Raw genomic sequence first — 24,210 nt, 5'->3', positions numbered from 1 at the left:
ATTCAAAAAGATGTTCAGCAAGTGCGTTTTTGTAACCTTTTGTTCTGAGGGGTTGAGGTGTTTAAGGGCAAAAAATGAAAGAAAAAAAAATCCAACAGAACTAAAAGGATGAATATCTACCTGACTCTTGAGACTAGATATACATAGGCAGGCCCTGTTACTTCCACAGTGATATCCATTCCTGCAGTTTCATTTAAATCCCACTCTGTCTGGAGGCTTCATATATACCAGATATTTCTTACTCCACCATCTTAATACACTCAGACATCTATGTCATTTTCCTTTTTCCCTATCACTATAGCCATGGCACCAAAGTTGCGGCCTTACCGTGATCATCACCTCCCGCAAACACTTACAAAAGCTTTGCCTTGAATAAATTTCCAGCAACAGGAATGAACAGCTGATAGAGTGCATTTTTCTCTTGGCCAATATTCAGCCTGTTGTTGTGATGTTGAAGCTTCTTGTTAGCAGCTCTCTCCGTGACTGAAACTTGCTTTGGTCATGACTTTGTGGCTGCAGTGTACTGGAAGTGAGAGAGGCTCTGAGAGCAAGACTGTACATGTGCATCTACCTAAACAATCTGTCTGTCTCACTAATTGGCTCTCTCTCTGTGAAGCGTTTTTTTTTGTTGTTTGTTTGTTTGTGGTTTTTTTGTTTTTGTTTTTTGTTTTTGTTTTTGTTTTTTCTCTCCCAGGAATGCCAATTGTCACAGTACATGGCTGCCAAAGCTAATGTTTTACTCTTCTTCCTGCAGTTGTGACCAGGGAACAGTTCATATGTCGTGGTCCTGGAGGCCCCCCAAGGACAGATAGATGGACTCATAGTAAGATGCTGACTGTCCTTACCCCAGTGGCAACTCAATGCCTTTCCCTGCTTTTCCTCTGTTTCTTTAATTAAGACTTAGACTGTAGAAAGCAACGTGGATACCTCTGGGCTTACTTTCATTGTCACCAAAAGTGATTGGTGTTCTTGGTCAGCAATCTTCTCTCCTCTGAGGATAAGCCCAAGATACTTGGGGGAGAGAAGAACTGGAGATTAAGGATGCCATACCCTTTTAAGTCCATCCACCATCTGTCACCATCACGGCCACCTCCTGCTCCAACCTTGAACTGCTCAGCAGGCTGTCTACTGATGCTAGGCTTGGGGCACAGGCTGCCTGGTACCTTTTAGCGAGGGAATTTGGCAGGGAAGAAAAGAGCTTGCCTTTTTTCTTTGCTCTGGATAGACCCACACTTCAGATGCCATCAGGGAACGTACACCTCTGCTTGGCTGACTCACCTCCTTCACCTCACCTCGAGCACTGTGTGCAGTTCTGGGCACCACAGTACAAAAACAAAGTGAAACTATAGGAGTGTCCAGAGAAGGGCTACAAAGATGGTGAAGGGCCTAGAGGGGAAGACATACGTGGAGCAGCTGAGGTCACTTGGCCTCTTCAGCCTGGAAAAGAGCAGGCTGAGGGGAGAGCTCATCACGGCCTACAGCTTCCTCACGAGGGGGAGTGGAGGGGCAGGCGCCAATCTATTTTCTTTAGTCACCAGTGATAGGACCCGTGGGAATGGTGTCAAGATGTGACAGGGGAGGGTCAAGTTGGATATCAGGAAGAGGTTCTTCACTGAGAGGGTGGTCGCCCACTGGAATAGGCTCCCCAGGGAAGGAATCACTGCCCCAAGCCTGTCAGAGTTTAAGAAGCGTTTGGACTGTGCTCTTAGTCACACGGTCTGAATTTTTGGGTGGAACCAGGAGCTAGACTCGATGATCCTTGTGGATCCCTTCCAACTCGGGATATTCTATGATTCTATGATCTGTTATCCCAGTGAAACAGCGTGACAGCTTGCTGCTCATGCCTGTGTGCAGCCAGTCACCTGATCAAGGCACAGAGGGTCATTTAACACAGGGAACTCCCAAACTGCTTGCTGCTTCTCCCAGCAGAGCCTTACCAAAGAGCTGTTTGTTTGTTTGTTTGTTTTTCTTGCCTCTCTGGATTGACTTGAAAGTTATCTTTTCCTGTGAAAGGACATGGCAAAATGAACAGTGGCCAGGCAGACAACTGCAACCCTGTACCTTGGATGACTGGGGTTGATGGCTGAGAACTTGACAGAGGAGGAGAGAAAGAACAGGAACTAAGGACCAGATACTTATCCCAGCTGCACCACTGCGAGACTATAGTTTCAGTGCCTACTGGTGTGCAATACAATTCTCAGAAAGCAAGTCAAGTGGACTGAAAACTGCTGCTCTAGCAGTAGCCTAGTACTGAGAGTGCACACCCAGTGAGCAATACCGCTCACTAGCAAGGCAACAACAGAGAAGTGCCTGCTCTCTGCATCTCAGGTGGGTTTAGAGGTGAGCAGAGTTCTCACCATTGCACAGGATAGTAACTGGCAGAAAGCAAAGGTGACACTATTCCTTTTGCATTTTTTTAAAAATATAGGCAAGGCCCACTGAAGTGCATTACCCATAAGACACCAAAGAAAACTGAATGTTAACTGAGTTCATCTAGCCAGACTTTTGATTAGTCTGTGTGTGACATATTGATCATGTAATTTCATTAGTCAACTAACCATCTCGGAAGGGGAAAAAGAATAATAAAGTACTGCATTTTTGTGCTTGAAGGAAAGACAATTCTGCGATAAACTGTGTCTCTAAGAGATGTTAATTACAATGTTCCCTCTGGGGAAGGCTCCTGCAGTGTCTTGGCCAGCCTTGTCAGGTGCTTAAAATTAGTCTCTTCCTTGCCCTGTCCATCATGCCAGTCTTCAACAGATACTTAATTAGCTCTTCTGCAAAGTTTCTCATACCAAGACCGGCATTTTCATATATTCAAGAGCCCTTGGACTGAGGATGACTGAAGCTAATTCTCCTTGATTTTAGCTTGGCTTGGTCAGCAGATTGACTTTCCAAAGAAGAGCCATGAGTCAACAAGCCTCAACTTGCCCGCTACAGGCCCTATAGCTCCTGTTCCTCTAACATGGGATTTAAGATGAAATTTTACTTCATTCCTGTGAAACGCTGAATCTGTTCCTCATGGTGGAGCAGGTGCTGAAGTATGCCTGTGTTCTACATCTGTTTGCATGTACTGTGAGCTAGCAACTATCATCCCAATCATCTACCACCTATATGCAGGGGATAGGCACCACAAACATGCAAACTTAGAATTGTCATGATAACCATGTTGAAATACCAAGTGGATCAAGCGAAAACCCTAACTCTAGGGTGTCATTTGGGGATGTTGCCAGAATTTACTCTCACCTGCACTGCCTGGCAGTGGGCAATGCTTTCCTTCCACACTTCTAGACAAGTAAGTTGGGAAAAACCCTATTAATGGCACTTGTGTGAGCGTCTGTGTCTCCACAAGTGAATTTAACTCAAGAAACACCTCCACGTATACACACTGCTGATCTTCAGGGTCCTTTCCCACATGATACTCGGAAACTCCTCATCTGGCATGCCCTTAACAAGGCTTTATCTCCTTTGTAGCATTCTTTTACAAAAGTTTCATTAAATATCATCTTGAGATGTTTTTTTCTAGTGGAAATGTAGTGCCTACCCAAGACAGAAATCTTGCTGCAATGCAATTAGTTGAAAATTGCACATGCAATAAGTGTAAAATTGATTTTTTATTAATAGTCTTTGCTTGCATTTTTAATTTCTTTGCGCAAAATGTTTAGCTATTCTTTTCTCACCAAGAACCAGAGCCACCTTTTTCAAAGACAGTTATTGTCACGCTTCTACTATGAAAACTTAAAATGTAAAATTTTGCAAGTATCTAATTAAATTTCTTTTGCTCTGTAGTTAAAAGATAGTTAAACCCCTAAGCATTCATTCAACTTTAATGAGGATGGGAAAGTAATTGCATATGTATTTCTGTATAATTATGACTTAATTGCATTACCAGTAGATTTATCTTTTGCTTATTTAGCCAAGCTCAGAAAATAATGTATTAAGAATGTGCTGATGTTTGTTTGGACTGTGCCAAAGAACAACACGATTAGGAATGCAGTATTCTCACATGAGTACATACAAGAGGTATATGTAATACAATTTTTACAGGGTTAGCACAGACTTTTCCTACAGGCCAACTTTAAATGCTTGTTTTCAACTGCAGAAATAAAAAACTCTTCAAAGATCAGAAGGGATTCAAGACACAGATCTTTCTATTGTCCATTTTTCTGATTGTTCTTGAAAATCTCAGACAGCTTTGCAAAAGGACCTTGATACTTACTTGTCACTTTTAACATTATTCAGGCATCAAGGAAGTGAATTTTGTTGGACCAAGGAAAAGCGCTTCATGTTTGAAGTAGCTGTGAGCCACTGAAAAATGCTACCTTATATCTGTTCTCCTGTATCAATGTGGTCCCATCTTGCTGTCAGATGCATATTTTCTCTCGAGGCTCACGAAGACACTGTGTCTGTCTTGTTTAACTTTTAAGTCTGAAAGTCAGTGAAATGGGAATGGTCATGCTTTTCAACTGAGTGTACAAGTCAAGGTGAACAGAATGACCCATTTTCACTCATTTTCATGTGAGGTTTCTAGGGGTAATAAAAGCCATTGTCTGAGAAAACAGGGAGGTATCCATAGTAGCACATTCAAGAGACTCACAGGAATAATACTGATTGTTACTAAACTCATGGAACAGTCTCTGGAACAAATTTGTTCCATGTTTACTGATGTACTCTGTCTCTTGTGTGCTCTTCTGGTAATTATATTGATATTTCCTAATGCTCTTAATTATAATACCCAGCCTTTAGCTGCTTGGGAATGTGACTGACTCTACATTTCAGCAATGATTTTTCATGCTAGATGTCTACCTCATGGTTTTTCTTTTCTTTCACTGTGATCCATACAGTATTTTTCCACCAAGAAACACCAAATATTGTGTTTAGGCAATGTTAGAAAATGCTACATAAAGGCCAATACAAAATGAACTTTTGTTGGATCACGTTTATCTTGTGAAATACTCAGGGATCTCTGAATTAAAGTTCAGTGCAAACAAAGTGTATTTATATTGTACGAAACAACAGAAATAAAAAAAAATCTCAGAATGAAATGTTGATTCAAAAAATATATCACTTATGTTACTAAATATATGCAACATATATTCAATATTCTTTTAGATTAGATTTTTGGTACTGGCTTCATTCTGGTTGGATATTATATAGTCACTTCTCAGAGATTCACAATATTTGTGAATGACCCTTCCAATCTCCATTCAGCTTAAATATACCTAACTTTTTCTGGAAAAGACTTTCCTTACTCAGAACTGTATTTCAGTTTCTGACTCCAGGGAAATAATAATAATGAAAAAAGAAAACTGAAAACTGCAGATGCAATCCGTCTTCTTATTGCCATTGTTATAGAAAATGTAGATTTTCATTAAAAAACAAATATTTCTCAATAGCTGTCATCACATAAGACCAACTCTGCAAGGTATTTAAATGAGTAATTGTCTTTGAGTATGACTTAGATAAATTCTTCTTTTGGATCTAGGCCTAAGTATTTGGGGCTTGACAAGGGTCATTACAATAGAATACTGACTGATATTTCTTCGGAGAGGCAATGTACTAAAAGGCCAGGAATATGTGGGAAAGTCACCTGTCCTCTTTGCATATGCCTAAGCACTGTGACTGCTGCTGCAGTGAAAAATGGTCTGGAGGTCCAGGATAGCAAGAAGAGGAAATCAATGAGCTGGAACTGGACTAAAGAAGCTGGAAAAAGAGGATCTGGAAGGAGAGAGACTGAGGGTGTGACAGGGACAGCTGAGGGTGACAGTGGTTTATACCACACCGAGAAAGACCATTTGGGACATACAGTTCCTGCCATGCTAAGTGCTGAACAAACCAAGCCCAAGACTGCAAGTTGTCCATGGAATGAGGAGAAAGCTGTGGTGAAGAAAGGATTAATGTGGCCAGTGACTGCTTGCTGCAAGGGGCTCTCCCTGCAAGGGTGGGGGGTCTGGCCCCAAAATCTCTGATGATGAGAGTGGGGCTTACAATTATGGACCCTGTTTCTCCAGCCTGCTGCCTTATGTGCTGTCCTCCAGCAGCAAGCAAACCAGAGTAAGGAGGGGGTTCATGGCTGCTGTGCTAGCAAACCCCGATATCAGGCTGGGGGGGATCAGCAGTGCTTGCTCATGGAGGCAGGGTTACAGGTAGCATTAGTCAAGGCACTGAAAGTGTCGTTTAAAAATAATACTACCAATGGAAATGGAAGCCTGCCCCCTTGGTTCCTAGCCATACATTCCCAGACTTCGCCCATCCCATGTACACACGCACAGGGATGGGCTGGGAACAAACTCTCAGTGGATGGAGAGGTCTGGGCAGTATTCTTTTGGCAGCAGGGCTGTAAACCTCTGTGAGGTTCCCTCAGTTCCTTGTTCAGGGCAAGGTGTTCTGCTTTTCCTGCATTTTCACAGTAGTCACGGATCTCAGAAGGGTCTCTAGATAGAACTAAATCTAGAGGGACTCGGGGAAAGCACTGTTGTTTGTAAACAGGATGTTTGTAAACAGGCTGTGTCCCAGTCTAAAAATTACTCCTTCGACTGTAGGAGTATGACAGGAAACTATCAGGAGCTGAAGCATTAGAAATCATCTTACTGGAAACCCAACCTGACTTTACCTGTCAGCTTCCTTCTTATCTCTGCCACAGGTCTGCTCTCCTAGAGATCATATTCTCAGTCAATTGCAGCAGGCAACAAAATGTGCCCCCAGGGCACTTTGTCTTCGTTAAGGCTCTACTGACTACAATGGGGAGCAGATTTCTATTAACAAAGACAACTGATGCATACTGGACAAGACCCAGACCCAGCTTAGTTCCCCTGTAACTATCGAAAGGTTTCCGTATCTTGGCTGTGTAAATTCAATCCCACCTTTTAACCGTTTTGCATAGGCAGGGGAAGGCAACAGGCAGCTCCAGAAAAAAAATTAATTCCATCTTAAGTGCTTTCAGGAGAGACATATTTTCTAATTCCTTCTCCTACAAAAACTATAAAAAGGAGAAAAGATATGTGTCGGGGGGAGTTGTACAGATTTTATTTGGAGAATAAATGTAAAGTTCTTCTACTTGCTTGCCAGTTGTCAGTCCCTCTCAGCACATTTGTGGGATATTTTCCTACTTCCTTTGCAATACAAAGCTACAAATACCCTTCTAAAGTGCAAACTGGGATTCTCACACAGTTATGTAATTCCAAGAGCTGTGGCTGGGGAAAAAAAAAAAAAAAAAAACACCACCAAACTGCGCTAAGCATCAGGATTCTTATTTAAATCTGAAGAGTGCTAGAGACATCAAGTCAACACAACTGAAATTTGAATACTGATTTGCAAACTATTTATAGAGTGAAAAAATGAAAGAGAAAATAAAACTGAAACCCAAATGCTCTAAAAGAAAGGGAAAGTTTGCACATTGGATTACCCCTGAGGAAAACAATGAAGAAAAAAATTACTTTTGAGAAAAAAATTCTCTGTAATAAATCATGTAACTTAGCTCTTAGCAAAATTCATCAGCATGCTGAAAGTCAGTACAAGGCCTATGTATCACAGTGTATTCACAGTGGGGGTGTTAGTGATCACACAGCTCCTGAGTCAGATTCCCAGAAGAGATGGATTTCCCTCTTACTGAGCAGATGACTCCTGGCATCCTTTCGTTTGTGCAACTTAACAATTTTTCCATTTATGATTATTAGCCACCTATTTTCATTGAAAATGGATACTGAAGTGTGACAGCAGTTATCAGCACAGCTGAATAGCTGTTCACTCCCAGCTCTCTATAAATATAGAATTTCTGAAATAATCTCTAGCATGTGTTGGTTAAAAATTTAAGGGCAGATGAATAATGAATATCAGCGGACACTCCTGCATTAAAATTTAATACTAGCAAAGGAAAATGGAAATAAGACGTTTTCCAGGATTCTGCAGAACAATTACAAGCACTATTATTTCTCTGCTGAAGTCTTTAGGGATTTTACTGAGAACTCCTACAAACAAGCGAGTGAAAGCAGATGTCTCTGGAACACCTCTCCTAGGAAGAAAGGCTGAGAGATCTGGGGGCGTTCAGTGTAAAGAGAAGGCTCCAGTGTGACCTCATTGCAGCTTTACAATACTTAAAGGTGATTTAGAAAAAAGACAGAGAGCAACTTTTTGCTCAATCAGAAAATGACAGGACAAGGGGGAATGGTTTTAAACTAAAAGAGGGGAGATTTAGAAAGAGAACTGGCCCTAGTACTGAGCCCTGGGGGACACCACTGGTGACCGGCCTCCAACTGGATTTAACTCCATTCACCACGACTCTTTGGGTCCGGCTATCCAGCCAGTTTTTAACCCAACAAAGCGTACGCCAGTCCAAGCCAAGAGCAACCAGTTTCCTGAGGAGAATGCTGTGGGAAACGGTGTCAAAAGCCTTACTGAAGTCAAGGTAGACCACATCCACAGCCTTTCCCTCATCCGCTAAGCGCGTCACTTTGTCACAGAAGGAGATCAAGTTCGTCAAGCAGGACCTGCCCTTCATAAACCCATGCTGACTGGGCCTGATCGCCTGGTTGCCCTGCAAGTGCCGTGTGATGACACTCAAGATGGATGAGGGGATCGAGTGCACCCTCAGTAAGTTTGCAGATGACACCGAGTTAGGTACGTGTGTCAATCTGCTCGAGGATAGGATGATCTGGATAGGCTGGACTGATGGGCTGAGACCAACTGTATGAAGGTCAACAAGGCCAAGTGCCAGGTCCTGCAGCTGGGGCACAACAACCCCAAGCAGTGCTACAGGCTGGGAGATGAGTGGTTAGAAAGCTGCCTGGCAGAGAAGCACCTGGGAGTATTGGTTGACAGTCAGCTGAATATGAGCCAGCAGTGTGCTCACGTGGCCAAGAAGGCCAACAGCATCCGGGCTTGCATAAGAAACAGTGTGGCCAGCAGGGCTAGGGAAGTGATTGTCCCCCTGTGCTCGGCTCTGGTGAGGCCGCACCTTGAGTACTGTGTTCAGTTTTGGGCCCCTCACTCCAAGAAGGACATCGAGGTGCTCGAGCGAGTCCAGAGAAGTGCAACGAAGCTGGTGAGGGGTCTGGAGAACAAGTGTTACGAGGAGCGGCTGAGGGAGCTGGGCTTGTTCAGCCTGGAGAAGAGGAGGCTCAGGGGCGACCTTATCACTCCCTGTAGGTACCTTAAAGGAGGCTGTAGCGAGGTGGGGGTTGGTCTATTCTCCCACATGGCTGGAGACAGGACGAGGGGGAATGGGCTAAAGTTGTGCCAGGGGAGATTTAGGTTGGATATTAGGAAGAACTTCTTTACCGAAAGGGCTGTTAGGCACTGGAATGGACTGCCCAGGGAAGTGGTTGAGTCACCATCCCTGGAGGTCTTTAAAAGACGTTTAGATGTAGAGCTTAGCGATACGGTTTAGTGGAGGAGACTTGTTAGTGTTAGGTCAGAGGTTGGACTAGGTGATCTTGGAGGTCTCTTCCAACCTAGATGATTCTGTGATTCGGTGTTAGGAGGAAATTCTTCACTCAGAGGGCCATGAGGCCCTGGTCCAGGCTGCCCAGAGACGTTGTGGATGCCCCATCCCTGAAGGTGTTCAAGACCAGGTTGGTGGAGACCCTGGGCAACCTGATCTAGTGAGTGGCATCCCTGCCCATGGCATTGGGGTTGGAACTGGGTGGTTCCTTCCAACCTGTGCCATTCTATGATTAACGATTCTATGGTCTCCATAGATAAAGCTGCAGAGTGCAAAGAGTGCAAAGACATCTTTTCTCTAAGAACTTGTATAATGTGGAGAAAGTCAATTTCACAGAATTACATATTTCCAAGCTAGCAAAGAACATCTGAGGAATGCTGAATAACAGCAAATGCCAGTCCATTGCTCCTTTTCTAGGCCAAAGAGCTTTTAGGAAGACATTTAATCTTGATTTCAAGATTTCATACAGTAACAAGCTGCAAGACCAAGAGGGACTGGCTGATACTGGCTCTGAAAATCTGTTATCTAGTTTAAACAGAAATTAATTCAAGAAATTCCTTTGCCATGGGAAAATGCCTACTGGTCCGTGCAGCAGAATGAATTCCCAGAAAGCGAACTTAAGCCTACCTGACAAAGGTCTTGGTGTCCTTGATACATTTCTGAGGCTCTTTGGAGGTAGTCACATGTTCACAGGAGTGTCTTGGGAATCTGGACATCTTTAAAGTCAAGCCCAAAGCAATTGTATCACCACTAAGGGGCATTCCTGCTCACCCCAGGCAGTGAGAAGAAATGAGTCAAATTCCGGGATTAAAGACTAAAAACTTAAAGTAGAGACATAGTCACTCCAGCTTACTATGCACAGTTAAGATTATGACACAAGACAGCTTAATTCCCTTTTCAGTTCCTCTCTGCCTAGAAGAGCAGTGGGAAGTCAGGTATTTCTATGATACGACTCACTTGGAAAATTGCATTTTTCCATTTGATGTCTTTTTCCCCCCTCCTCTTTGCCTAAGAAGTTTGATTCCAGCTGCCAGTACTTTTAGCTGTGGATCCTAAGGAATCTGAATGTGCCTTAATGACATTAGCTGTTGTTTAGCAGAGTAGATCAAAGGAAGGGCAGTAGCTGATTGAGGCTGATTTGAATAGTAATACAGAAATCTCCTACTTACAACAGATAACCCTATTTGTTGCCTTCACTTTATTATGGCCTCCTGGTTGTCCTGGCTGGCTGTAGCGTGTCACACACAGGTGATCTAGGACGATATAGGGATATGCAGGGTTAGTGCAGAAGTAACTACTTCCACACACCAGGTCAGTTAGACACACTTGACGACTTTATCCCTGAACGGTATATTTCACCATTTCCTTGTCCTATAACTTTCAAGCGTCACTGGTATGTTCCCTCCATGCTCTGCACCAGCAGTGACTGTGGTACACAGGTAACACAGGTCCTGCACATCGATAAGGTCAGGTCCTAAGAGCATTGCTAAGTATTTGGTAGGTCCTCGGTCTGGGTTTTGAAGCATGAACTCAGAGAAATATGACCCTGCTGTCAATTTAGTTCTTCACTTCCCTTGGGAACTGCTACTATTGTTGCAAGGGCAGTTGATATTGTGAGGCACTGAACACCATGACATTCAGCTCAGTACTAAAATAATTACTTTTTAATGTGCTGGACTGTTTAGAAAGAGCAGCTATGAATTCAGAGCCAGAATTATAAATGGATTTTTGCCCAGTGAAAGATGTAAGTTTAGGAATCTGGGGTAGTGATGGTATTTGCAAAGGCTCAAGAGACAACCCAGATTGCTGCCGCCTTTCAGTAAAAGCTGGATGTTTGTTCTGCTGAGCTGTCACTGTTTAAAGGTTTTTTTGTTTTGTTTTGTTTTTTCCTAGAACAGTGTTGGGTGTTTGGGACTGCCTAATGTGGCAAAATGAAAATGCATCACACAGAAGGTTTTGCTGCTGAAGTCCTTGGGTAACCCTGAGCTCTGGCAGCACTGGCATTGCTCTTACCTGGGCCTCCAGCTGTTTAGCAGCCTGTTTTTCTGGGGCTGTGGGGCTGCTCAGTTCTGCAGTCTGCTGCATCTCTTGGGCACTGAGTCAGGGACTGAAAGAAAGATGAAGCTCTCAAGAGGCATAAAAGTCTGCAGAATTTACAAAAAGAGTGCAGCAGCACAAGTGCCCACTCATCTCAAAAGGAGGAATTCAGTATTGCTCTGTCTTGTGTCAAGGAGTAATAGAGATGTGAGAGACTAACAGCACCCTGTGCTGAGGCATGGCATCAGCTGGGTATGAGGAAAAACAGGATTCTGGGCCTCATTAACTCAGTGACTTCAACAGGATGATACAGAAATCCAGTGGGAAAAGAAACCCTGCTTTAACTCAGCAGCAATTTGTTTTGTTAGCAAAATATTTTCAAGTGACTGGTGACTAAATGAGAAAGTAGATTGGGTGGGGGTGAAGAGGAGGGTGAAGAATGAGTATTTCAGCAATTATACACATGAAACCAGAGACTGGCTGGATATGCTGCAACACAGTCCAGCTGCCTGACTGTGTAATTAAACTCCAGCCTGTCTGGTTGAAATGCAGGAGGCATTTCTGCAGTGAGGTTAAATTAAGAGTTGGTGATAACAAGGAGACATTATGGAAATGTCAAAATTAGCATGTGCTGAATGAGAGTGTGGATGGCCCAAAGAAGCAGGGAAGGGAAAGTCTGAGGAAGAAAAGAGCCTCCTTACTGTGGCTGTTCCTATTTGCCCTCTGCAGAGCCGTTACTCCACCACATAGACAGTTTCAGCCAGTGCTAGTACTTTTTCAAGATGGTTAACATGAGAAGGGAAAGACTGAAAGTAAACTCCTGCTCTGAACTGCTCTGTGGCATTGTCCTCCTTCACCATCAGGTAATGGGGAGAGCAACATCTCAAGGAGGGACAAAATTTAAATTTGATAGGAGGGTTCCCACAATCGTTTCAGAGCTCCTGGGTCCCCTGAAGTACAGGGGCTCCTTTGTGTTCAATCTTACCGCTTTCTAACCAGCTGTTGATTTACCATTTTCATTTTCACCCTGCCTACATTGTTTCTAAAACAAAATGAACAAAACAACTCACAACTGGAACAGGCAATGTTTTGTTTGTTTGTTTGTTTTGTTTTTAGCTTTAGAGCTGGTCAGGGAGTTCTTCCCAAAACTCTGGGTTGTTTTTACAAAATGTAGCTTTGTAAAAACTTTGTTAAAATGTTCCAGCCAAACTCTGTAGCTGAAGAATGCACTTAGAATAGTGTATCACCTTATCAGGTATTGTTTCAGATCTCTTTGGACTTGAACATGAGTCTTCAGCATATGAAAATCTGTATGCTGTTGATATATTAACTAAGATAGGAAGATGGGAAGGAGTTTTTGCGCTCTCACTCATGGATTCAAAAAGAAAGAAAAGAAAAGAGAAAGGAAGGGAAAAAAAAGAGTATTAATTATTAATTCTGGCCCAACTTCAATATGTTTCATGACATCTAATTTTTGGACAAAACTGATCTTCCTCTTCACCCAGGCAAGGAGACTTAAACGTAACATTACAGCTGGCAATGGGTTACAGCAAGAACCATCTCATTCCTTGCAACAATTAGCTCCTTTTTAAAGTACTAGCAGCTTGAGTTCTCCCTCATCTAGCAATGCATCTACAGATTACGCTATCTCCCCTGTCTTGAGAGGGGCACCAATGCAGACTTGTTCAAATGACATTATAGAGCTATAGGGAGCACCATTATGAAGGTAAACCTCTCTTGCAGAGCTCTGCTTGCAGTCATGAGCAGTCAAAGGGGAAGGTGCTCATTGTGCCCCCTCCCACATTTCTCTGAATGTCTCTTTAATGTTTATATAGCCAAAATAAACCCAAGGGGAGAAAAAGTCTCTATATTAGAAAATAAAAAGCCTGTCTTGCTCACAGAAATTGCAATGATTATCTGAAAATAAAGGAATAGGCTAAACTGTGTGCAGATGCATACATTCCCTTAATTCTGCATTGTACTAATTTGTCTGTTACCTAATATCACGGACACTTGTTAAAGCAAAGGAAGACATCTGGGAGAGGGAAAGAGATCATTAGCAGGCTTTCAGTGAATGCTAGCTTGTGTCCCAAAAACAAACGGCCTTATTATTTCAGGATTCAGCCACGTCTTGTGTTAAGATGATGGGTAAGAGATGGGTAAGCTGCACAAACCCCATGCCTTTTCCACTTGTCAGGAGGAGATATCCAAGCTAGTATCAATTCGAGGCTGAAGTGGGAAAGGGATAAGTAAGGGATATAGCTAATTTGCCTAATGAAGTGCTAAAGGGATGAAAGGGACTTTTTTCTGCTACTTTCCACCACTCTCCTTGAATCTGGACTAACATAATTCATTTCTTTATACAGATACATTTCCTGCATGGGGCCAGAACAGGAAGCACAGTTCTCCTCCTCCACAGCTCACTTGGGAGGGGCTGGGAAACCAAATCCTGCATGCTACAAATTCTGAACCTTGCTCAAGGCAGGAAAGGAAAAAGGAGAGGGAGAGATTAGTCTTCTAGGGAGCCCAGCATGAGGATCTGCCTCTTGATATTATTAAGGAAGTCACCGAGCAGTTTTTAATAAGATTTTTTTTTTTTAATAAACTAATCAGCAATATTGGATTTTCAAGGATTTCAGAGGGAATTCTTGCTAATAGAGTTGTTTTTTTTTTTTTCCCATTAGCAGCTCCAAGCAGGAGCCTCACACACAGGTAGAAGAGCATCACGTATCTTATAAAATCAATAGAGCAGCCAATTAAAAAAAAAAAAAAGATTAGTGTGGCTGTTTCAAATTAGAATTGCTAATTCCTAATGGATCCAGATGTCAAGGCTAGGCAAAAATGTAGGACTCCAGTGTGTTCTAATCTGGTGAAAATATTGGCACGGTTTACGCAACGATGTGGATTCCCACTCTGTTCCCCTCAACAAAACAGCCCCTCGTCTCCTGAAAAAGTCACGTATGCTCCTGTATTTCAAAGCATTTCAAGAAGTGACAGCCCAGTTCTCTGCACTGCTGATAATACAATTCTCTCACAGATGAAGAAAGTAGTCAAATGTGTTATGCTATTCTTCCTTGAGCCCAAGAAAATAACTTCTAACTGAAAAAAGAGTTTGGTGGTGGTTATAGCAACCCTCAGAGTTTCACTGACACCATCCCTCCCTCCCCAGGCTGTCTTTTGGCGTGTAATAAGATCAAACATGATCTCCCTGTAGGGGAAGGGCTTTAGGGAAGCCAGGATTTGGTAAGTAAGTACACTGCTGATGAGAACAGAGCAGGACAGCAGGACAGCCCTTTGGGCCACAAGCTGTCATTTCACCATGGTCAGGGCAGGTTTTGAGACTGTGGAATGAAGGAAGCCCAGACCATCGTGGGCATTTCCAGATGCTGTGACCAAACTCATGCCTGACCAGAAAATGCAAGTGACTACCAGCATAGCACAGGTACCTTTGGAGCATAAATTCAGAAAACCATTGCCGGAAGAAATTATATGAATCACAGGGAAGAGAACATGCATGGACATCAAGAGATGGTCCACTGTGCTGCACAGAGAGCTACAAGAGGCGGAAAGAGAAATGTCCATTGGCTTTATGAAGATGGCCAAGGATCATCTTTACACTATGATCTCTTGCTGGTCTGACGAATCTTCATCACAGAGAAAGTGCCTTACTATACCATAACTGTGAACAAACCACTCAGACTATTTTCCAGATAAAATAAAAAGCATTGCTATTTCTAATACTTCTTACGTGCCTGGGCAACAATTGCAGTTCCGTTTATGGTTGTGGTTGATTTTATTCTCATCATTCACCATGGATAAAACTTACAGCACTTAGAAAACGGGCTTAAGTCTATACCAATTAACTAACGCTACCAGGACTTTAGCAAAAGTGGTCTTAAATGCAGAGTTCAACCCTTTCGGGGGTGTTCGGTTGCTCCTGTGAGGATTTAGCACTAGCACTGCGATGGTCTGATTTCAGGTTGAATGGCTCAGTGTTGAATTTTTGAGATCTGGCCCTAGATTTTCAAGTAGGATTTTAGGTGGAAGGAGGAACAAAGTGTCACTGCTGTGATTTTAAAATGGGTTAGAATTTGCCACTGTTTCTAATTGCCCCTGTGGATGGGCTGCAATAAAATAGTCCCAGAAGTAGAAAATAGTGACTGTTGTTTTGTGTTGTTCACAGCCTGGCCACACGCTCTTTGCACAATGCAAGTTGAATCAACATGAAGATGTTGAGCCCCTTTATTCTATGCATTTAAACATTTTATTCTATACACACAAAGATCAGCCCACATTAGAGCTCAGTCATAAGAACCCTCTCTTCAGCCCTCTGTATTAATTATTATCAGAGGTGCTGGAAAACACGATGACAAAATGGTTTTCTGTTAGAAAATATATTCATTGAAATCAAAGTATTTCATAGGAACGCATTTTTTGGATAACCATTTGTTAGAAGATAAATTAGTAAAAATTATTCCACCTTGTCTCTTTGATTTTATCATATCAAAATGTTCGGTTTAAACAGTAAAACTTTCATTTAATTCATATAGAGTTCTGTTGGTTTTTTTTGTTTGTTTGTTTTTTACTTTTACACTGTATACAATCATTTTAGCCTTAATTCTGCTGCAAAATTATTTTGTTGTTAGGTTATTTTTTATATTAACAGCCCATTCACAAGTTTTCCATGGCCACATGAGTTCCAAAATCTGGAGCTTTCTGAAAAAGTTGCTCTTGCAAGACTCTGGGTACAGACTCTAGTTAGGCAGCCCTGCTCACTGGCAAATACCAGAAATGCAGCAGGTGTAGCTCCAAACTTCACTGTTAAATAACTCACTGGTGATATTTAATCCCTTAGATCTCCAAACAGGGCTCCTGCAAGCAGAGTGCTTTTATGATAGTGGTCTGGAAATGACAGATGACCCCAAATCAGAGCATGGGGGATGAACAGAGCTAGGTACCAAACTTATCCTGTATGAATTTAGGATGACAAAGTATTAAGGTATTTTTCAGCTTCTACAAAATGACAATACACTTTATCTGCAGGCAGTCAGAGATGGCACCAGAGCAGCTCAGCTGATGGATGTAAGCAAACACATTCCCCTTCAAGCAAGTGAGTTAGAACTGAGAGATGAGTTCCTTTTTGTTTTCCTAATCCTCTTGCTGCATCCTGCTGGGCTGCTCAGCTCCCACTCTGATCATGTAACTGCTGGGCCTGCCAGCCCAGGGACCCTCTTCCCTTTCCAGATTTTTTGCCTTCTCTATCCCCTTTTCTCTCTGCTCAAGGCCCTTGGCCTCCTCCCCTCTTTTTCAATTCCTACTGTGCTTCTCAAGCTGTTTTTTCAAGTGGCAGCAGCCTGCTGATTCACTCACTGCTCCATGCAGGGGCTCTTCCAGATTGTATGATGGGAACGCTTTCTAAACATATAAGAGGGAAAGGGGACCTTTATCTTTTTGCAGCCGGACACAGCATTCAGACAGTTTCAGGAGAACAAGAACTGTAGCTAGAACCGTGCTATAAACTCTTCCTTAGAAGGTGATTTGAAAGTCCTCCATGTAATTAATTTTTTCATTGTAGTAATTTGGGACTGTGACTAGGCAAGTATCTATACTACAAACGTTGGTCTTATTTCAAGAAATAAAGGAAGAAAACTTGGAGTGAAATGGTGACCAATGAGAAAGAAAGAAGGATCTTCTCAAATATTTTTTTTTCTTTAATAGTACCTATTGAACTGTAGTCTTTTGATGTGCACGAGTAAATATGTAATCAGGCAGTAAAAGGTCCGAACAGTGTCCGTTGCTAATGCCATCCTTACAGCTAACGAAGCAGTTGGAGATGGACGCTGCAGTTTGCCCAGCTAATGCTGTCCAGTGTGCAGTTTTGATTTTTTTTTCAAGCTTCCTCTCCCTATTCCTCTGCCACCAGAAAGAACTAGCCTGACAGAGCTGGGTAACGGGAGTCATAATGACTAGAATAGCTACAGTGGTGAAAAGTTTGCAATAAAGCCTTGTCCATTTCATTTTGGCTCTGAAAGATAGGCTTGTGCCTTGTCACAATGACCCCACCATCTTTTCATAATCTCCTTCTCAAGATACGCTCTTTTTCCTGCTCAGAGGATCAATCACACCATATCCAAAGAGTTTTTCCGATGAATTTCTCATTGAAAGAACAGGATTTCATAAAATTGTTTTGTTATTCTTCCTTTCCCCCAGTCAGAGAAAGTTTAGTCGAAAGTTTTTCTGCCAGCACTCACCTCTACTCACAACTTCAGGCACCAGGTCAGCAGCCTTTCCTCTCTCTCTATGGAGAACTGCAGAACCTGTTAATGTTAATGTTAATGTTAATTGCATTTTAAATGATGCCCTGCAATGTCTGGCAGTCACTGATGGTGCTCAGTTTCCCAGAGTCCTGTCATATCAGAGGTGTCAGACTGGCTATGGAGCAAACTTTCAGGGCAGACCAGAGGCATTTAAAGCTGCAGATTGGGAGGCAGAATGCCAGTCTGTTCCCAGAGGAACAGAAGCTCAAAGCTTTTTTTTCAGGGAGGGATCTGGATGGTTTACAGGAGTATTTGTGACCAGGCCAGCCCCTGCTTCAAACATTGCTCAGGAAGTGGTCTTGAAAAGATGCCCATAAAATCATTTGCCTTGTGTCCACAGCTGCAAATCCAAACACCTACAAACTGAACCTGCAGCCTTTCTGGACTGCCTTCATGCTTTAGGGTGCACAGAATGTCAGTCACAGGGTAAGCTTTGAATTTGGGTCTGATTACTGCATAAATATCCATGATAGGTTTTCAGGGGGCATTGCCATCATACTGCACCTTACAGGGTAACAGATCCCCAGTCACTTTTACAGCAAATCTCAGAGGAGATTCTAGAAGATGGGGATCCAGGAAGGGGCCTGAGGTCTGGCCATCCAAGCATGAATATGGCCATGGGCTCTTCTCACAGGCTCAGAAGTGCTTAGAACATCCTGGTACAGCAAAGCTCCCTGTTTCCAACCTCACACATCCTACTTGTTAGGCAGAACATGATGGAATAGCCTCTGGACCTTTCTCTCCAAAGTGACACACCTAGCTAGCGTAGACTAACCTAGACAACTACCTTTTAGAAAGCTAAAAATCAAGAGAGATCCTTGCCACTCTGTATCAGCCTTAGGCATCATAATAGCAGGTTTCCTTATGACTGTCTCCCTGTAAAGTGGTGGGAAATAACATTGCAGTGCTGCAAGGCTGAAAGGATACATGAAACAGTGAGCCTCCCAGGCCTTGAGTAATTTCTGAGTGTTTAAGATCAATCAAACATTTTTGATAGTCTTTTAGCAAGAATATCAGAAAATGTTATAATTTCATTTTCTTTTACTCTCAAATTCCTCTTTTCACACTGTATCATTAACCTGGGGGCCAATTTTTGACCAGACAATAAGATAACCTGATACATTGCTTAAAATAGACAAGAGAATCTTACATTGCAGTTTATGTTGCAGTTTCTACAGAAAGCCATTGAATACAAACCTGCAAGAAAATTAATACAATAGCTATCTATAAAGACCGTTACAGCGGTCTTGGGGCTGTGTTCTCAAACAACAGAAGAAATGACCCAGGATTAAAGCCACGGTCTATGTCTGGATCTGAGTTTATGCTGCTTGCTCCTGGAGTATCTGATTATCTGTGGAGATGTAGCTCATGCAGTGTATGCATGGGTAACCCATTAGTGTAAGTAGGAGGGACTTAGTGAGTCATATACACATACTTGTTTTAGGCAACATTACCCTAAGTTGTACACATGTGGTATTGTGCATTACAAAGATTTCATTTCTTTTAATTCAGAGCCTTTGGGGCACTCATCTTTTAAAAACCTCCTTTGGTGGCATTACATATTTACTGTGGATTTCTGACATTTTGAGCTACAGATTGCTATAGACAGATCTATTCTCTTAGTTCCTCCAGGCTTTACGCAAAAGCTGCAAAGGGAAAAGAAAAGTTTCCACTAAATATAGAACAACACTCACTGTTTCAAATTCTCTTCACACATGCTGATTTTCAGCTTTTTGCTACCTGACTTAATTGCATACGCAAGCTGTCCCCCATCTTCCTTCTCACTAAAGTGAAATACAACACCTGGGTTCTCTTACTTTTTAGCACAGCATATAGAACAGGGATGACCAGAAGGGAAACTTCAAAGAAGTTATTGTTCAGTCTTTAGTTTCAGATTGCCAAGAAACACAAAACAATTGACTGAGTTGGGTCAAATTCTAAGAGATTTTTTTTCCTCTCTTTGTTTAAATAGCGAATACACATTGGAGCTGTTCTTGGAACTTTAAAGAACTGAAAACATTATTTCCACTACAAATGGCTTCTTCTAGCTCAGTATCAACTCTGATCAAGTCCTAGGGGTGGGTTTCTGACCCAGATGTGCTTGGATTCACCATTTACCTCTTTCCTCATGACAGGAATTGATACATACAGCAGAATTTGGCTGGCATAATTATACTACGTAAGTGCAAAATACAAAAATCAGCCTGCTGATGCCAGCAAAATTCCCAGTATGGATGTTGCTGCACTGGCAACAGACCACTTTTATCAGCTCAAGTCATGGCACCTGGGGGCATTGTGTAATGAAGCTGGCAACAGCCATACACTGAGTCTACATGATGAGCATCAGCGTGGTTATGCCAGAGAGAATGTGTTGTACACTAGCCATTATCTCCTTCCCTGGGCTGTTCTGATCTTCAAGCATCTACTCTTAGTTACAGCCACACAGCATGATCCCTGGGAATGGATTATTCAGCTTTAGCACAGCATGCTCTGAGGCCATGGAGAATTCAGTCTCTGGTTTCCTCTGCTGCTACTGGAGCAGCACAAGGCAGCAAGAGCATTATGAATTTGACCCTCTGAAAATCCACCCACAGAAGTGGTGTCTGACCAAAGCAGCACACTCATGACAGGGGGTGTGAGTGCACTGCCCCATAACTTGCCATTTCCATGCTGTGTAGTGATTCATTGGAGGTATAACCTTAAGTCACCTAAGACTAATTAAACAAAAAGGGCCAAAGCTAGCTTTGGTTTCTGGCTGACCTTAGTATCAGGAAATATGTGGAGGCAGCATTCCCATCAGTAGCCAACGCTGCTTGCAGCATGTCAGAAAGGTCCCCTTCAGGCTCCATCTCAATATTCAAGCTGATGTCATCAGTTTCAGTCCCTCCAATTTGAGCTGCAGGAGGCAGAGTAGCAAATGTTAGCTTGTCCTCCTTGAGAAGGTCCTAGAAAAGGCTCTCCCCATTGCAACTCCCGCTAGATCTCTCCAAGCTCTCCTGCAAGTTCCCCACTCAATATTCATATGTGAGCAGTTGCCATCAGTTATTACATTTATGAATAAGATTCGTAAAGGTTCATCTTGCAGTTAGTTGCCATAACTTCTAACACTTGCAGGGAGTCACCCATGGGAACATACAGCCTTCCATTTCTGCCCAGTAATTAATTGCTTAAGCAATTGAATGTCCCAGCAGTTCCTCAGTAAAGACTCTTAGTGCAGGAACACTGACTATTAATCTGCAACCTACGATAATACTGACTCCATTCTGCAGCCATGTGAAGGACATAAATAATGGCTGAGCATTTCCATGATTACACTGTTTTCTATGCAACTATACTCTTATTACATTGACTCTTCTATGCAGATGAATAGCAACATGCCTGAAAACATAAATAACCCCAGCTCTTCAACACAAATAGCGTGTCTGAAACTTTGCCACCCTTCTCAGCTGCGTAATAACTGTGATGGGAATGAGCGCTGCTGCTGACATGTTTTTTCCAGGTGGAGCCAAGGGTGCAGTGCTCAGCAGCTACTTCAATCATGTCTCACTCAGCTCTCCTGCAGCAGTCACACCAGCTCCTTCAGAGCAGTTTCAGTCAATGCAGAAAGCGTGAAGGAATCCCCCCCACATGAGGGCTTTGCGTTTTAGTGGTGTGCTTACAATTTAAGGGTTTTCTTCAGAATTTTCTTAGTTTCCCCACCAGAACACCCCAAAATCTTTCCCTGAGGAGCTGCCTCCTGAGCTTCCCTGAGTCAGGCTCCAGCCTGTATGGCTGCATGGGGTTGATGTCCCTCTGACACAGGATCTTGCACTTTATGAGGATCTGGTCAGCCTCCTTCTTGCCCAGATGCCCCCAGATAGGGACCTTACCTTCCAGCACAGCAATTACTCCCTACAGCTTAGTGTCACCTGCTTTAGCTAACAAAAATGACAGGAAATAAGAAAGGCTTCTGACAGTATATAGTGTGCAGAAGGGCTAAGTAGAACACAGACCCTTTACTCAGCAAAACAGCAGCCTAGCCCTAAAAAGCAGTATGGAAAATACTGAGGTACTCACTATTTTTTTGCCTCCACTTTCACTGCTAAGGCTTGTTCTTGGGTCTCCCTAGACTCCTAGCAGATCGTGGAGTAAAGAAACAACCACGAAAAGAACTTGTGTGTTACTTAATCCATTTAAAGAAGGGGACAGGATGGGACGTACCTTCAGGCCAATCACTACCCAAGGGCACAGCACTGCCCCCCCCCCAAACCCCTCAGGCGCCCCGGGGCCGCCTCACGCCCCGATGGAAACAGCGCGCGAGTAGGCCCCAGCCCCAGCCATTTAAACTGCTCCACCACTCCCTGTTCGGCGCCGGGTGACTGTCACGCAGCTGCTGCTCGGCCTGAGGCGGTGGAGCCGAGGAGGCGGCTGGGGGGCAGGAGTTGAGGAGGCAAAAGAGGTGGGGTGAGCCCGAGCCTGGCCCCGCCGCCTCAGCGCTGAGAAGCCCTGAGCCCTCTGTGATTCCCAGCGCCGCCGGTCTCCTCGGAGTTTTCGCTACTGCCTTCCATATACCATATTAGGACACATAACGTGAGGCTTATTTCCAATCCCTCTGTTAACCTCTTCTACTTCAGCCTTGTTTCTGGTGTTGGGTGATAGTACAAGTCCAGGCTGGGTTTGGCATCAGAGTTGTGAAGTACTTCTCAAAGACCAAGTATTTTTTTGAGGTATCGTAAAACCCTTGTGGACAGGAATCACAGAATTGCAGGGGTTGGAAGGGACCTTGTGAGAGATCATTGGGTCCAACCCCCCTGCCAAAGCAGGTTCCTTAGAGCAGGTTGCACAGGTAGGCATCCAGAGGGGCCTTGAATATCTCCAGAGAAGGAGACTCCCTGACCTCCCTGGACAGCCTGTTCCAGTGGTTTGTCACACTCACCAAGAAGAAGTTCTTTCTCATATTGGTGCGGAACTTCCTGTGCTCTGTTTTGTGGCCATTGCCCCTTGTCCTGTCCCCAAAATTTGCTTTGGTTCTGACAGTCTCCTGTGAGGTGCTCCAGTTGTCCTTAAAAGAGTTTTTTCAGGAGCTGCTATCACCTGAAGGACATTCATCTTTGCTCAGCATCACTTGCCTTCCACCAAATGCACTCCTTTGAAGAATGTAATTCTTTTCTTTCCAGCTTCACAATGGACAGAGGGTTTCCAGCATTTATTTTGAGTGTTTCTTCTGTGTAAAGACCCTAGTTACTGGCCACGTGGAGAAGCAGCTAGCTGAGGGCAGCTGAAGGGGCCACCTAGCAAGGAGATGCCAGTGCCTGAAGTTCCATGGTGCCAAGTCCTTTGCTTTGGCTCTCCACGAAAGCTAACAAGGTGTAATGAGCCTTGATCTGACTTATTTTCTATGTTTTTAACTTTACACTCATAGCACAGTGGCTAGAAGTCATAGGGAACCTGAGATAAGGTGTGTTTAGATCAGAAAGTGCTTGAAGGTACAAGCATTCAAGTGAACTTTATAACATTGCTGGAGACTCAGTGTTGCGGAACCATATGGGGCAGTTTTAATGTGAATGCCTTAAGGATTGAGAGCATGCAAGCAATAGCAAGAAGGAGCAAGCCCCAGGCTACACCTTTACTAGTATGCAGCTTCTGAACTGAATACAACTGCATAGAAGGCTCCAGAGAAAGCCATCCCATGCTTCATGAACTGGTTCAAAATTACAGCAGGCTTGGGTATCCCCACTGCATTCTGCACTGGAGATGTGCTCTGGATACTCAGAACTCTGCAGGAGAAACTGCCATCCTCCCACACAGAGTTGTTTGCAGGCTCAAAGTTGGAGCAGCTCATTTGAAACATTTGGGCTGTGTTCTTCTTGCTGTCTTTTTCAAGAATCATGGCCTTTTGGTTCACTTGTACTAACACTATCTGTTTAACAAGACGAATTATGGGTGTTTTCCGCAACATCCTCTAAAATCCATGTCTCAAATGCATAAGCCGATCTCCTGTATATGTAAAGTGCTCAGCAATGATTTAAGAGGGCAGCAATTACTCGACACATCTCTGAAGGCTAAATGGAGCAATATGCTGGTGTTTTAAGTCTCATCCAGAGCTCATTTCATGTAAAGAGCAAGAAGCCTATTTCTGAAGGTTGCCAGCTGCAGAAGGAGCCTCAGGACCAGCTGAAGTTGCAGACAGTAACAAATTAATCCAGCCACTGGCTGTTCGTGCAAGGGTGGGGAGCTGAGGCAGGAGGATGGCTGGATTACTGGTTAGTATTGGGGTGTGGAGTGGAAGGGTGGAGTGAATGAATAGTCCTGGTTATAGTTCTCTTCTGTTGTAAACCTTTCCCCAGAGTATAGTTTGCAAGCATTGGTGTTGGGATTGTGCTGTTCCTGTTTGCATGTACATGTGAGTATTTCCAGTGCAAGTTGGAGGTTCAGCTT

General features: G+C 43.3%; 2 protein-coding genes and 2 long non-coding RNA genes across 4 annotated transcripts in view; 3 read left to right on the top strand and 1 right to left on the bottom strand.

Moving 5' to 3' along the window:
- The window catches only part of LOC310885452 (acid-sensing ion channel 2), a 504,402-nt gene that overhangs the window by 86,730 nt on the left and 393,462 nt on the right, over positions 1-24,210 (top strand). The gene's annotated exons all lie outside the window — the stretch shown is intronic.
- Positions 4,446-24,210, bottom strand: part of LOC310885454 (uncharacterized protein) — a 369,789-nt gene continuing 350,024 nt past the window's right edge. The window contains exon 2 of the mRNA XM_083808893.1: positions 4,446-9,449. The gene's annotated coding sequence lies outside the window, so the exon portion shown is untranslated. The remainder of the gene's footprint in view (positions 9,450-24,210) is intronic.
- LOC310885476 lies at positions 9,425-14,283 on the top strand. The gene is made up of 2 exons (XR_014574832.1): positions 9,425-12,339; positions 13,843-14,283. It is a non-coding gene; the product is annotated as an uncharacterized lncRNA (long non-coding RNA).
- The window catches only part of LOC310885461, a 56,971-nt gene continuing 56,657 nt past the window's right edge, over positions 23,897-24,210 (top strand). Inside the window, exon 1 of the long non-coding RNA XR_014574816.1 lies at positions 23,897-24,035. This is a non-coding gene — a long non-coding RNA (uncharacterized lncRNA). The remainder of the gene's footprint in view (positions 24,036-24,210) is intronic.

Source organism: Anser anser, assembly GCF_964211835.1.
Source record: "Anser anser genome assembly, chromosome: 23".
Lineage (NCBI taxonomy): Eukaryota > Metazoa > Chordata > Aves > Anseriformes > Anatidae > Anser > Anser anser.
This window is presented reverse-complemented; position numbering and strand designations above follow the sequence as displayed.